At 49.8% G+C, this 15641-nt stretch overlaps 1 protein-coding gene across 6 annotated transcripts in view; it reads right to left on the bottom strand.

The window, feature by feature from the left end:
* Positions 1-15641, bottom strand: part of DAGLA (diacylglycerol lipase alpha) — a 63061-nt gene that overhangs the window by 42592 nt on the left and 4828 nt on the right. For 4 of the 6 annotated variants that reach the window (XM_040560206.1, XM_040560204.1, XM_040560203.1 and 1 more), the window contains exon 3: positions 1445-1503. The exons of the other annotated variants lie outside the window; for them this stretch is intronic. The gene's annotated coding sequence lies outside the window, so the exon portion shown is untranslated. The remainder of the gene's footprint in view (positions 1-1444; positions 1504-15641) is intronic. 6 annotated transcript variants of the gene reach the window in all.

Below are 15641 nucleotides of genomic sequence, written 5' to 3'. Positions count from 1 at the left end.
GGCTTCCTACTTTACACTAGTGGGCAAACAGTTTTCCCAATAACTTGACTCATTGCTTCGGGAATTCCCTAGAGGATGAGTCACATTACAGGGAAAGCCACCAGTCATTCTACGGGAGCTAAACGGACCACCGCTGCCAATACGAGAAGAGTGAAACAAGTGGGAGAACAGAAGATCAGTGCCAAACTCTGGAAAACTATGCGGTCAACGGCACTCCTTGGCACTCCTTCCCTGCTCCCCTCCCCAAAAAGCACGCCAGCGTGCAGGAGTGCATGCGCCCGGCTGCGGAGAGGCAGCAGCAGGCTCCCGAGCCTCACGGTGGGGCACGTTCCTCCGCGTGCAGCTGCGGGCTGGAGGGAGGAAGCGCTGGCTCTGCTCGCATCAAGGAGCGCCTGACAGAGGAAGGTGCCTCTGGCCGGGCAAGATGCTGAGGAGATAAAACCATGCACCGTGGGGAGTGGAGCGGCAGCACGAGGGGCACGGAGAGAGCTGCAGGGCCCCTCGCTGCCCCCCTGCTTCCTGCGGGTCTCACACAGCGCTGCTTCTGCTGCCTCACGACCCACCGCAGCTTGTACTGCGATTTTTCCTTTCCTCCCATCCTATTAGTACGTTCTTAAGCGCATCTATGCTCCAGTCAAAAATGCCGAGAATGACTGCTGCACGGCAAGGCTGTATCCTAAAGCACCTTTTCATAATACCACTTGCAATCGTTAAACTTGGATGCTAACGATGTGAAACTGTCAGGCTCATCTGTGCTGGAAATTCACTTCAGACAGGCTAAGGCTTCCCTGGCTACTGCTGACGCTCATCTCGTGGAGCTGCATGCTTGCCTGTTTGTTTCAGTGATTTTGCCCTCAATCGTCCCTAATTGCAGGACCTGGGCTGACAGACCGACAGCTCCATTTCTGCTCAAACAGCAGGTTCTGGTGTTGTTTCTCTGGTCTCTGTTACATTTGCACTAAAAGGTGGCATCTCTAAGTCTCCTTGAGCAGCATGTGCCTCCACCTGGGTTCAGCTCCCCCCTTTTGTCTCACATTCTTTACTTTGGGCAGGAAAAGCATGCCTGTGTCTTACATTCCCAGAAACCAAGCTGAAAGTATGGGGTCATCAAGGTCATCCACCCAAAGGCGCGCGTATTCAGTCCTGTCCTTAAACCACCCAGGATGAGACCTGAACTTAAGAGCTCTTGATTGTTGCAAACGACTCCAACAACTAAGCTCTCACCATTTCCCCATGCCGTTCACCACCAGGGCAAGGCACTGCCTGTTGTAAGAAGCAATCCCTTTCCTAAGCCTTCTCCCATTACACCTCTACTCCCACGAGCCACCCCGTGCACGCTGCTAACCCACCTCACGACCTTGTTTTCATGAGTCCCCCCAAAACCATGAAGCCCGGGTTCCCGCTTTCCAATAGCTCATTCCTACACAGAGCAGCAGTACCGTACCTTTTCAAGCAGGAGCTCCTCTTTTTCTTGCCACAACTTGGGATTCCTCAGAGCCTTCACTGAAAATTAATCCAACAGTAACTGATATTTCTGCTTGCAGCATATCCCATTCTTACAAGCAAATTTAATAAAACAGAACCTAAATCAATATTCACGGCATCCTGTTTAGGAAACCTAACTCTCCTACTGCCACCATTCCCCCTCCTCAGTTTTTTGGACTCCTGCAGGGCGTTATTTATGGCAGCAGATGCAAAAAAACTCTGGCTTCACAGAAGTAATATCAAAACCCAAACCCCCTAATCCATTTTTCCAACAAGATCTTGGGAAATTTAATAATCTCCTAACATCCCAAGGACCGCTGCTTTCCAGAGGAGGGCTTCCCTCAGCAGGAATCCAGGCCACCCACCCGTATCACGAAGTACATCCAGTTGCACTCGAGTTCACCCCAGGGCATTAATGAAGCAGAGATCAAATACCTGAGGCGCTCGATCTGGTGGAAGACCTACCTGTGCAGCTCCGGACGCGTGAGCACGTGCACGGGCCCGCACTTTTCCCGACACAAGTGTCAGCACAGCAGCGACCGCCTTTAGCGTACATCCCGCACGGCACGACCACCACATCGTATTTGCTAAAATCCTATAGCAGAGCTGCGAATTGCAGCTCGGAAGTTTCCTTGCCTGGGGCAACGCCCGCCATATCGCTTGGTACGCACGCTCTAAGAGACCTCTCAGCGGGACACCAGAGCGCTGCCGTCGGCTGCCACGCGAACGCAGCCGCTCAGCGTCCGTATCCGAACGCTGACCCTCTGCTGCTCCCCGTCTGTCGCCCGCGGACTCAGAAGCCTTTCAGACGTTAAAGGAAAGGCACTTTTGAGGTAGGTGACAGCAGAACGGCTTTATATTGAGTAACACGCTCTTCTCACCCTAAACCAGCCCAAATCACACAGGTTAGAGTCTCTCCAAGCCTTCCCCGCTGCACCTAAGCTCACAGGGAACCTCAAAAGCTGGACTGAATTCTCAGACGCGGGCGTTTGTCGCTGCAACTTCAGAAGAAATCCGTGGTTCTGCCCCTCCCTTCTCATGGCTTCCACCTCAGTGCACGAGAACAGCCCTCGGAATAAAACAAAGGATTGAGCTAAGTACTCCCAGAAGAAAAAAAATGTTTCCTTATTCCTGCCTGGAGAACACAGCCTTCTAAAGAAAGCTGCCAGCCCTGACCCAGCTCATGTAAAGCGTGCTAATTACAGTGAAAATCCAAAGAAAGCAAGAGCGGGAGGGAGGGAGAGCCAGACTCCAGCTCTCTGGCTCACACAAACGACAGCTTGAGCAAACTTTCCCTGCCCGAGTGGCTGCTGCCATAAATAACGCCCTCCAGGAGCCCAAGCCCCAGTCACGGTGCGGGGACAGCAGCAGCACCTTGCCGCCTGGAGCAGCCCCACTCCTGCACCACTTTCTGAAAGCCACCCTTGTCTCCTCACCCCATCCTTCAGATTTGATGCATCTCTCGCCTCTGGCAACCCACTCCCCCATTATGCTGTCATTCTCTTACTCCCTTTCCTTTTTCAGTCTCCGCATTTTCCGTGGCTTCCCTCGATGACACCGCTCTGCAGCTCTCCATCGATTTCTCCAGGGCTTTGTTGCTCTGGAGGATGCCGACAGGAGCCGGGCTCCTCCTTCCAGCTGCCGACAGCTGCTCTCCAGCCCCAAATGCTTGGCTATTAGGAGCCTAAAGGCAGTCACCGAGGAGCGCAGCACGCCTCACAAAGTGAGCCCCTTGACCGGTCGCTGCACGCAGCTCCAGCCCTCTCCTGCTTTAGGAAATTAAGTCCCAAATTCAGACACAGGGGAAATCAAACAGGTAGTCCCCCCGTGAGTTGGCTCGCTTTTCCTCCAGCCTTTCTGGTGATGCCGTCCCAGTCGCACGCACGCAGCGCTGCTGCAAGAGGCTCAAGTGACAGCGTGGGTCCCGCACCTCCGTACGCCGCCAGTCGCTGGGACAAGCGGACCGACAGCTTCCTCTTCTTCCTGAACGCTCGTGGCTTTCCTAGCGACACGTGAAGATAAAACTGAAGGGGGGCTGAATGCAGCCGTGCTTTTCCAGAACCTCAGCTCTGGATGAGTGTGATAGCCGGCAGTAAGCCTATTTTCATTTTGGTACACAAGCAAGGGTGAACGGAGCCCAGGTTTCTCTGATGTTGCCTCATATTTAAGCCACACCAAAGTCATATTTAAGATAGAAATATGTAACCCCAATACCCAGAGCTAAAAGCCCTTTAGCTAAAAGCCTGCACCCTGCCGGCAGTCACCCAGCGCAGCACCGGGGCCGGACCCCCACTGCCCCGCCACGCGAGTAGAGGAAGTGCTTCCTTGCTCCTTGTTTAGGGAGGCAACTCGATTTTAGAAGATCACCCGTTCAAGTTGGATCAGCCTCTACTTTTCCAGCTGTAGGTCCTGTGAGCACTCTTACTGTGCTGTACTGCTCTGTTACAGAGCTTATGTAGACTTCTGCCACTTTTATCTGCAGGATACAAAAAAAAAAAAAATAGCCTCTCTTTATTGCTGTTTCTAATACACCGGAACAAGCCAAATGATTTGGGAACAGTAGAATATGAGCACTTCATTTGACAATTCTGTTCATCACCACAGACCCTGAGGTTGGAACAGCTAATTCCCATCCCGTCCTCTGCTCTCCAGATCTGAAACTCCACGCTCCAGGCAGCACAGCCACGTGGTCCTGTCTTCGGCCAGGGCGCCTCCCTCTGCTCCTGACGTGCCCGAGTTTCCATGCTTCTTTGCTAAACTGTCACTGCCTTGGTCTTGGCTGTCTGTACCTCTCTGCCCCTGCACAGCCCTCCCACACTCCCCAGCGTGCTCCCCGCCTGCCTTTCCTCACAGCTCCAAGAAGAGCACCAAACCGCAGGCGGCTTCGGCTCTGCCTCCAAAGAGGCTACGCAGGGGGCCAGATGCAGTGGGCCTTTGCACTGATGTTTGCACGCTGTAGCTCGGAGCTAATTGCATAGGATCACAATGTAATCAAAGCATTTCTAGCCAGCCCTGACATTTTCACGAAGGCAAATATTTTCTCCCTGTCGCCACCATCCTCCTTGTTTTCGTATACTCCTCGCTTTCTCTCGTTAGCGGCTGCTGGAGAAGTCGCCGAGCACACGTTGGCAGGAGCTAGACGAGCGTGTCAGCATCGCTATCCCCCCGGCCATCCTGGAACCAGGTTAGCAAAGATGTACAAAAGAGAGGTGAGGATGAGAGCTGCAGCAGTAGAATACCCCGGCAGAATATTCCTTGGCTTCACACAGTTGTACAGACGTGAACTGCACACAACATGGATTATAACTGTCTGCTTCGGTGGCTAACAAGTGGCTGCACTAGAAGAAAATCAGGAATAATCCTTCCCCACGCTAATGGAGTGCAGGAAACGCAGACCAGCCACGCACAGGAGTCCCCTAACCCTGGTGTTGCAGACTCAGAACTACTGTAGGAGGTACAAAAAAAGCAGGGCACTATTCAGAACATAAATCAAAGGCAAGGTTACTAAAATATAGATGAGCACAAAAAACAAAATGGAAGGGATCAGAGATCACAAAAGAGGCACTGGGAAAGGAGCAAGGTATCTTCTCCCTGCCAAAAGAGAAGTTAGACAGAATTCAGTTACAAGCTTCATCTAAATGTCATCAGCTTGGGGCCAGCGAACTGCCAAAGAGATGGAAACAAGACCGGCCATCTTATCTGTGAGCAAACAACACGGAGAGATCCGCCAGACTAAACAGCTCAGCCGCACCACTCGCCTGGCGAGCAGCTGCAAACCCGCCTGAAAAAACGCACCGCGTGCCCCACGTTGGCTCAGCTGTGCTACTCTTGTTCGAGAGGGCAATCCCACATAACGTGCTCCTCCTAAAACTGTCACCGAAGCCCACATCTGTCAGAATTAAACCAGAAAAAAAAACATCGTCTTCCCTGAAGAAAATCAGTAGGGTCGTCCTCAGAGCTCTCCACACCCTTGATACCAACTGCCAGGTACAAAGAGCCGTGAGGATGAACGCGCTGGGAGCTGGCTGCTCTACGCCCTGGAGGAAAGCCAGGTGGTTCCAGCTCAAGTTATCCACGTGAAAATATCACACTCTGGAAACTTGAAGCATGGGGATCTTCACAGCTTTGGCAAAACAAAGGAAAGCAGTATCGCTCTTCCATCGATGAGAGAGATAAAGAACAGCTGTTGACCCCAAAGCTCACCTGGAGAACTTCCCAACAGAGAGGGGGCTCACGCTCAGAAAACAGGAGGCTCCACCAGCTCCCCGGAAAGGAAGCGTTTTGAAGTTGACTTCTGTAAGAAGCCACCTTTCCTCTAGTCTGGCAGACGAGAATTTCAAAAGCTAAATGAGTCTTCACACTTGAATTTATAATCCAAACAGGATTATAAGAAAAAAAAGCTGTTTATTCAGATGTATTCCAGGACAAGCGATTGGCTCTGAGCCGACACACAGAAAGACAGATTTAGACTATTAGAAGAAAAAGTACTTCTTCCTCTCATGCTGTAGGCAATATATCATTATCCCTGTAATTAAATTTAGTGCCTTTGTGGCAATGCCTTCTGCAGAATTTATCTAAGTGTGGACTTTTTTTTCCCCCCCCTTTCCTTTAATTATAGTACAATTAACCATGAAGCGTCCGGTCATTTAAAGCTTTTCAATTGGGCTTCAGAAGTAAATGCCTGAAGCAGGCTTCGGTGGGAGCGCTATAATAATCTCAGAACAGATCTTGAGCACAAGACCCGGGGTTTGGCTACTAATTCACCTTTTGTTGTTGCAAGTGAATTTTCAAAGCTTGCAAAAGATCTTCATTTCATCTTTTGCAGTTACAGCACCCGATTCAAATCCTCATCCTTGATTAGAGCTCAAAGGCCTCAGAACAGTATTAAATTGCAATTAACCCAGCTGATGAAGCCGTAATCAAGCACCTAAGTATCAGGCATAAGCCCAGCCCAGGCCTGAGCTCTCCTGCATCATAATCCCATGCTATTTTTTTCCCCTCGATTTCTTCGCTGTCACTTAAATTCTGGACATAGGCACAAAGATTCAAGCTGAGATTTCCTACAGCTCTTTTCTGGGCAACGTGGGAAAATGTTTCCAGCCTTTCTGAAGAGTCCTTACAGGAATTACGCCTGCGTTCTTGCAGAAATGTTTTGTCTGACTTACACTCTGCATGGACCTCTCAGACCACAGAGCCCAGCCCACAGGACTAGCAAACCACGTTTGAATCAGAGATCTTCTGCGCATACAACAAGACGCAAGGACAAAAGCTACAGAAGAGCAGTGTCTTGTCAGATGGCTCCGCTTCTTTTCCCAAAACAGGACTGTAATCACAATCTCTGAAAAGGGGATCTCCTGAGTACTCATTAACAGATGACACAATGACTGCACTGAGATGCCAGGTAGCTTCTTGCAGACCTTCGCAGCATTCCTGAAGACAGCCTTTCCCACAGGCAACGTGCTTTCCCCAAACATCTCGGCCTCTAACACCTGACAGTGTTAGACCTGACACCACCTGACAGTCATGGGGACCTCAGGAACCCATGCTGGGTCAAGCACTCACTTCTCTCCAGCCCTCCCACGCTGCTGAGCTGCAGGTAGCTATCGGTCCGCTTGGTTTTCTGCATTCCTTTCCTTCCTTGAAACTTGTAGCATCATTGACGTGTCAGGAGTTGCTTTACAGAAAGGTGACTTATGAAAATATTGAAGTATTTTCACTGTGTGGGGAATTCATCATCAGAATCAGTGATTAGGCTACGGCTGGAAGCGAGAAGATTAAGAAATCTTATTTATCCATATTAGCGTCATTATTCATATGAACACCTGACCATTTTGTACACCTTAGGATGCACAACATCCCATACGTCATGTGGCAGAAAGCTGCACACATAACTTAAGATCTTATTTGCATGGCAAAGAAAAGAACAGAGCAGACAGTTCCAGAAAGCGTAGTCTGCTACAGCACGCGGCTTTGAGGACTGACTTGCCCAACACACGGTGAATTTGAGCATTCTTTCGATGGGAAAAAATGAATATCCATAGGCTTCTTCCTTCCTCGGCACTCCTTGGTCACAGATCAGAGTGTCCGGCCAAAGAGCTGGACACCCTGCACACCGCAGTGTGCTGCACACAGCATCCTACTTCAGCCGAGACATACCAATAGGCCAACAATCACTCTGGAGTAAGGAGACAAGAATGCTGGCAGAATGACACTATAAATAATTCACTGACACTTCAATGATCTCTCCCGGCACTGCTGAAACTTTAAAGGTGCTCCAGCTGCCAGACTGAAGTTAATCTGGAAAAGGAAAAAAGCATACAAAGGACATAAGAATGACCCCACTGCCTTTCCTCAAGTACTCTTCAAACTGAAGCATCAGCAGCTGCACATCTTCCTCCCTCTCTCCTTCCTCTCCCCAGCTCCTCTGCTTTACCCTAATTAGCCAGGACGGAGACAAACACAGGAAAATGGAAAACTAATGCGTTTCCAGCACTGGGAAGCTGTGTATGGGAGAAGCAGGGGAGGTGCAGTGAGACAATCTGGTCTCCGAGATGTGGTAGGTTACAGGATAACGTATGTGTAACCTATATATATGTACGGGCCTACAGGGACTTGCACGCTCAGCCTCACTTCTGGCTGGATCTGGGACAGCGCTGAAGCCTCGCCACCGCTCAGCTACCGGATTTGGCAGCCCTGGCCAAACGCACAGGAACAGCTCGCGCTCTGACCCCGTCAGCTGGAAGGAGTTAGGGAACAGTAATGTCATCAGGATGGGAGTCAAAGAATCCAGAAACAAATCATCGAATCAGAGACAGGAAGGAAAGAAGATAAAGACACCGACGAGTACCACAACAGCCTGCCCCCTTAACGCCCCTCCCGCGGCTGCCAGCAGCAGGCATCACGTTCTGCTCCCCGCTGCCAGCCAGGCCCGCAGCGACCTTTCGCCACCCGCCCCCGGAGGACACGAGAGCCACGCACCAGCACACTACACCCAATTTTCCTTCAAGTGCCCGCTTCTTCAGCACGTCCTAACTTTAGGGCAATCGGAGATGAGATTTCGTGCTGGCTTTTGCAGTTAGGAGCAGGAGCTCATAAGAAAAAGAACCGAAGGTGGGTTTTTCTCCCTCCACGAGGAAGGTGAAATCATGCTCTTTAAATAGTTCCAAGTCCTCAGCGAGCGCCCTCAGTATAAACGCTGCAGAGAAGGCAGAGCTGTCCTTTAACTCAACCACTTGAAAAACGCTCTGCACATGTAACTGATCTTAATTCAAATTGCATTTTACTATGCTGGTAAGGCACAAAGTAGAAGGACTATGAAGAAACAGCACTGCTTCCCACTCACCGCAGCGGAGCAAAGTTTGCAATTACACCGCAGGCACTGCATTCCACGCCAGCCACCGCCCCGAGTGAAGCCCGCAGCGCCGGGGGCAGAAGACTGGTCGGCTCCACCCGAGCAGGACGAAGCCCTGCCCCGCGGCCGTGGTCCCCAGGCGCCCGAATGTGACCCAGACAGGGAGCAGAGCTGCTGCAGCCGGGCCCCGTGGCTCCAGAGGTGAGCCATGCTCACCGTTTTGCTTGGCGACCAACTCGCATTGACTTCGCTACAGGTCAAAGAACCAGGATGTGCAGCTACAAAGTTATCAGTGGGTGAAAAAGAGCGTTAAAGTGAGCTGTTTTTAAGAGGTAAGTGCAAAACAATGGGTTTTACTCATGTGAGAAGGTCCATCCCCGAACGCCTGCTGTCCCCGAGCCTTTCGCTGCCGTCACAGACTGCTAAAGCCCCCAAATTTCCTCCTTAAGCAAGCCACCGCCGGCGAGCAGGTGCGCACCCACCTGAGGGCCAGCAAGGCACCGCCCCAGGCAGCTGCCTGCCTTCCACTGAATTTCGCTGGAAAACAGCACTACAAAACTAAGCCTCTTCGTTAATCCTTTTTTTTTTTTTTTCTTTTTGTCATTTCCTTCTCAGTCCTCAGAAAGAGCAGCCTAACTTTGGAATTGCAGCTCCATTCTGGTCGCCAAGTGCAGGTTTCCCTGATCCCACATGGGTTTGTCACCAGCCTTTGCGCGCAGGGAGGTCAACTGATCTCCCAGAAGAGAGGAGTGCTGGGCGGACTGGGCAAAGTCCCGCAGTTAACAGAAACTGCAGGGGAAACAACAGCAGCCGTCTGCCCCACTTTAAACAGGGAGGTAAAAGTGGATTCAGAAATATTTCCTCCGGCCCATCCGCTCGGATGGTTGCTAACCCCGCTCCCCAAGCACAGCTGCTCTGCAGAGGCCCCCGGTCTTTTTGCTGCCCCCCCGCCCCCGCGCACAAAAGAGCGCTGAGCTGCCGACTTGGTCAAACAGCAGCAGGGCGGACTCGTGCATCTCGCCGCCCGCCTTGTAATTAACTCTGGGGCAGCGGAGCAGCGAGGCAGCCTTGAGGACGCGGCACAAAATCCCATCTCCTCTTCGGCGGAGAAAAACCGTAGTCAGGAGCCAACCGGGGAGAGAATGAAGCATATTAGTTTCCCACTCCAATCAAAGTAGAAATCTTTTTCCCACCTTTCTTGACAAATCCCCTTATAGTTGAGAATCCAAGCCCTTGCATCTCCTAGCTGTTCCCATAGGAACCTAACAGCCACAACTGCTTCCAACCTCATCGTTCTCCAACAGCAGAAATATCTAATGAAGTCTCGGCAGCCTTGCTCCTCTGCAGCAGGAATGTTACGCATATTTGAAGAACAGATAGAGATTATGCTCCTCATCTCTTCTACTCCTGCTCCCTACAGAAAGGGTCGCTGACCCTGGGATAAGCATATCTTCCTCCCTATTCCCCTCTGCTAATTGGCATCTGCCACGTTTTCTCTCCAAAAAAATCTAGAGTTGGAACAAAAACTCCATGATGTATGAAATGCCAGCTCCAGGAAAACTCCTGCAGAGAGGCAGCAGCCAGGTGCAAGGCACTTGAGCAAACACCACCATAATCAGCTAGAGTACAAGGAAGCCACCAGACACATTTCGGGGAAGCAGAACCTGCTGATTCTCCAAGCTCGGACAAGCAGGTTCCAGTGTCTTCCTCTCTGGCACCGCACCTTAGCGAGAGGCTCATGTGTCCAGACGCAGCAGACCGACCTGCAGCTCCTACTGCCGACACGAAAGCCGTAAGCGCAGACATCCCGGCATGACAAAGGGAACCCCGGATCAGAACAGGAAAAGAAAAGGGGCTTCATTCACATTCCCCACCCAAAAGATTTCATACTAAAGATTTCAGGAAGTAAACCAAACATGTTAGCTTGAACAAAGCCTGCTGGAAGGACTGAAAGTTCAACTTACTCTTTTCTTCGGGAGCGTTCAGCCCTTGTGGTTTAGGCCAGAGGCTGAAGAGCTGTATTTTCTCATGCTAGTCAAAGGGAGTGTTTTGGCATAACACCAGGTAACTTACAGCCGAATGGTTTGCAAAGCAAATCTATGTTAACATTGAGATTTTCATGTCATAAATCAGGTAATTTAAAGTGAAAAGGTTCCTGATTGCTTTAGCCACACCCTTTTCTGCATTTGCACTCAAAAGGATTTCATTTCATGGCCACAATATATAAGGGGCAGTGACACGAAATGCAACTGACCTGCAGCTACGGCAACAGGAACAATTCCTTCCCTTTCTGCTCAACTCTGTTGCTTTCCAAAAGAACATGCCTCCTTGTCTAGTGCTGCGCTCACATGAACAAAAACTAAAAAGGCCTTATTCCTTATGAACGCATTAAAGTGGGAAGCAAGACTCGAGCTTTCGTCTTTTGCTCTCTTCTCTTCAATTAAAAACCGATCCATTACGCTGCTTTCAAGTCTCCTTTTGTTTATTACAAATTAAGAGTTCACTAGAGAAGAAATATGAGCTGAGCAACTGGAAAAGCAGAAGTTTTCATAGGATAAACACAAGAGCAGCTCAGGACATAAAGGCCCATCCTTCGCACATCATTAGTGTTTTAAAGAGTGATTAGCTCAGAGGACAGGCCAGGATATTCAGTGTTGCAGAGACTTCCACGTTCCTTTTGGCAACTCCATCCTCCCCCCACGCTAACCAAGCAACTCACCTCACTCAGAGAGCTGGCAGAAGCATCCTGTACACGTCCTGCAACTTGCTTTATATTAACGTGCATATTCCGAGAATACGGTGAATTTCCTTCTACCTTGTTGATGCAAGAAATACTTTTGAGAGCTCAAAGTCATTAAAAGCAGCCCCAGAACAAATCTGCTGTTTCACCTCCCTGGTTGCTACAGCATCATCTCAAAATACACAGCAATGCTAAGTTCTTATCAGGCTTTCAGTTAACACTATGCTAAAAGTTCAAGTCCCACAAAAACTCATTTCCTCATCGTGTCCTTGAACAAAGTGTTCAGCATCACCAACTCATTTCTCTGATGATGGCTATTGTCTCGAAACATCCATTTAACCCCACCCCACCACCATCTGCAGACAGACCCAAGCGCACGCAGGAGCGCAGGCAAACAAGGCGGCGACAAGCTCTGTGAGATGAGAGCGGCGCGCAGCAGCAGGCTGAATTTCTCTGCTCTTTGCTGCTCCCAGTAGAAGGGAGATCACTATTTCTGTGGCCCCGGGAGCTGGTCAGAGTAGCTCATCACAAAATACGTGCTGCGTGTCCCAAAGAACATGGAACACAACCATCGTACCTTCGAGCTCCTAACAGACGACTCTCAAGCCGTTCCAAGGAACAAACACCCGAGGAGCCAGGAGGATCAGGGACACAAAAACGTAGGTTTCTCACACTGAAGAGCACAGTTTGCATTGTTTGTTTCCTCCGTGCAAGTCTAGCGACTCAGAAGCACGTGGGCCTGCACTACACAAATATACATCCAGCAAATTTGCACACTCAGTTACAGGAATAGACATCTCTTCTCCCCAAACACCCGGTACCCACCTCACGGTGGATTTTCAGGCTACCTACCCACCCCCCTCCCTGAACAAGCTTATGCACATCACCCTTCACTGGCACAAATTAAACATACTTGATACTTCCTGTGCTTGCGTGCAAACTCATACACTGCATACTCCAAATTCACCAACTCTGTAAATATTACCAGCAGGCTCCCATGAGGCACTTGAGATGCATGCACCACACTTACTCAGCCGCCCGTTCACAGAGGAACGAGCATTTTCTGCAGCGTCCCACATGGCTCCCACCTCCAAAACCGCCTGTACTAATTCCTCCACCTTCATCCGAGAGAAAGTCAGACCAAGGCCTCGGGGAATTGATAGATTCTCTTCCCCACCAGCAGCGAGCTGCGGTCCTATAAAAAGCAAAGTAAACAATTAACTAGCTAGCTACATGCAGCCCACAAAGATCTTTATCTCAGACTCTTCTAAGCCTGCAGAAGGCATCCAGGACAACACCGCATTTGTGGATGTCCCAGTTTCCCGTGGAGTTAAAATTGATCACGGCCCCTGAGGCATTCAAAAGGGTTTGCTCTTAGAGATCTGGAAAAACATGTGCTACTTTTTCTTCTGTCCACAAAAATCACCAGGGATAAAAGACCGGTTTCCAAAAGCAAAACACTGAACCAGGAATAAGCATGACATTTGGAGAGGAAAGGGCTTCTGGTGGAAGAATACCATGGTTTCCTGCAGAGAGAAATTTTAACACCACAATTATGCAAGGGCATTTTGCCCTGCACTCCAATAATGTCACTGAAGTTCGAGGAAAGCTCTGCTCTTTCCGGTTTTAGAACACGCACGTAACGTCTCAGGAAAAGCACCTCTCCCTCCCTCTGCGCTTCATTATTCATGTGCCAAGCAGTTCTAGCCCCCTATTAACCTTGGAAGGAAGACTTGAAAGAAAGAGCAGCCTCTTTCTCTGCTAGAAAATAAGTGAAAATGACAAAGGTGAGGGGAAGAGCAATCCCGCAGCATGCAAATAGAGAATCTCTCATTAAAGAAATCTGTCATTATTCTGTCCATTCTATGCAGGGAAGAGCATCCACTCCAACAGGAACGTAACACAAGTCACAAAGTGCTGCTGCTTCATCTTCTTTTAAGGAAGAAACTTACCCACCATTCAACAGAGCAAACGGGAACTTTTCCCTTTCCTCTGATGGAGGATCACGGGCACAGGTTACCCCTAAGTAAAAGCTGAGGTTGGCACCTGAACGCCCTCCTTTAGGGGAGCGGCTGTCACCAGCAGACACTGGGATACCACGGAGATGGTGCCAAACAACCGAAGCAGGCAGAGCACAGTAACAAGAAGGGCGCCGTGGTTTACAAGGTTAAATCCGGCTGAGAGGTAACGCAGTCACACGGGACCTTCAAAATGGAAGAACAGATTGTCTCGGTGGGGATATTCTGGAACACACGAGACAGGCCGCTGGGCTAGAAAAACTCCTCCGTTTCCGGAGGGTCAGAGGCAGACGCTCGAGGACTGGCAGGCATGCTTTTAAAAGAGGGCTCTTGCGAGTTCAGCAGCAGATGAGCAAACAGAGCGGCCCGCTTCCTGCTGCCGAGCCATTCGGCAACGGAGAGCCACACGGAGTTCATTTACTACTTCTCACATCTGGATCGCTGGAATCTGAGCTGCATTTCAACAAGGAAAGAATATAAGTTTTGGCCATTCATAGGCATGCTAAGCATAAAGGGAAGTTATAAGATGGTACTAGGTTGAATTTTGAGGAAGAATGCACTTTTGACAGGTCCTGATATGCTCTACTAATGGAGTATGCAAGACAACAGAAGACAGGATTTGCCTTATTAGGATAATCGCAGGCTGACTGAGATACTGCAAACTCCCAAAAACGCATCTGACTTGCTCTTCTATTATGGGAGGTGAAATAGTTAATCTCCCACCCGAGAAAAGAGCACAGTTCTGCAAGATCTGCACATCACCTGGGGAAAAGGCAAGCCTCCAGACTTTTGAGCTGGAATCTATGTTCCAAAAATGCATCAAGGCTGTATCTACAGCTGTAAACACCAGCAAGCACATGACAGAAATTGTGCCAAATCATTTTTATTCTTCTTCCTAAAAGATGCAGAGCTCTAAATTCCAACTATATACATAAATCTGATAGGAGACCTTTCAGGGGAGAAATGCACTTAAGAGTTTTTATCCCTACCAGCCAGTCCAATTCTATTGTACTTACTGCAATGACACAGTAACGAGATCCTGAATTTCCCCATTTCTTCCTATTATCCAGTTCAATTTTATTTAAGCTGGCCTAAGGGATTCACCATTTCATTTGCACATCTGTTGTTCTTCAGAAAAGACTGACTCAGTCTAGAAGCCTGCCTGGATCTGAACTCGGGATCTCCAAGGTCTGTGCCGACAATCACACCTCTAGGCCAACAAACCCAAAGCAGACATTACGCAAGACAGACACGGCAAAGGCTTAGAGCACCTACGCACTTAAGGTAGTCCTTGCACATTTCTTGACTAATGACTCCTAGATCTACAAACACTGGTTAAAACTATCTCACCACAGCTCCACAAGAGGAAGAGGATCTGGTACAAACCACCCAGTATCAGCGAGTCTGCCCTTTCAGCAAGGAGCGCAGTTAGGAGCGTAGCTCCTCACCAACACAACCGACTCGCTGCTTGGATGCTCCAGCAAACCTCCCCACCTCACGTGTCACCAGGCTGCACCACGTAAGGATCCCAGCAGCAAAGGTGGGCAAGCAGGCTACCATAGAGGATCACCAGCGCTCGCCCACCCCTAACGCTGCCCATGCCCTGACAGGAGCCAGGGCCTGGCACAGGCGCCCTGAGCACGTCTGGCAGCCGTCTCGGGGCCCCTTAGGGCACAAGGACGCTCCCACTCCGAGGAACGCTCCGAAGATGGAAGCGCACGCAGCAACACAATCCTACCTCTTTTTTATGCACCTCATTTGTGCATAAGGTTAGGGAAATGAGAACAGCTTAAACAACTCCATAGGAGACGATGCACCTTACTGTTAGCTTGGTGGAGAAGTTACCGCTGCACCAGGTTTCTCCCTCTATTGCTGCCTGCTGAATAGCACCTTCGCCTGATGAAATGGTATGTGAAGAGCACAAGGAAAATTACAATTTTTAAGGCTCTAGATTGTATCTTGCTCCATCCTGTTTGCAGGGAGAAATTCTTATTAAGGTCATGGATCTCACTGAGGAATCTACTTGTAGTTTTAATTCCACACACGG

Source organism: Cygnus olor, chromosome 5, assembly GCF_009769625.2.
Source record: "Cygnus olor isolate bCygOlo1 chromosome 5, bCygOlo1.pri.v2, whole genome shotgun sequence".
Lineage (NCBI taxonomy): Eukaryota > Metazoa > Chordata > Aves > Anseriformes > Anatidae > Cygnus > Cygnus olor.
The sequence above is the reverse complement of the archived record's forward strand: the minus strand, read 5'-3'. Positions and strand labels throughout refer to the sequence as shown.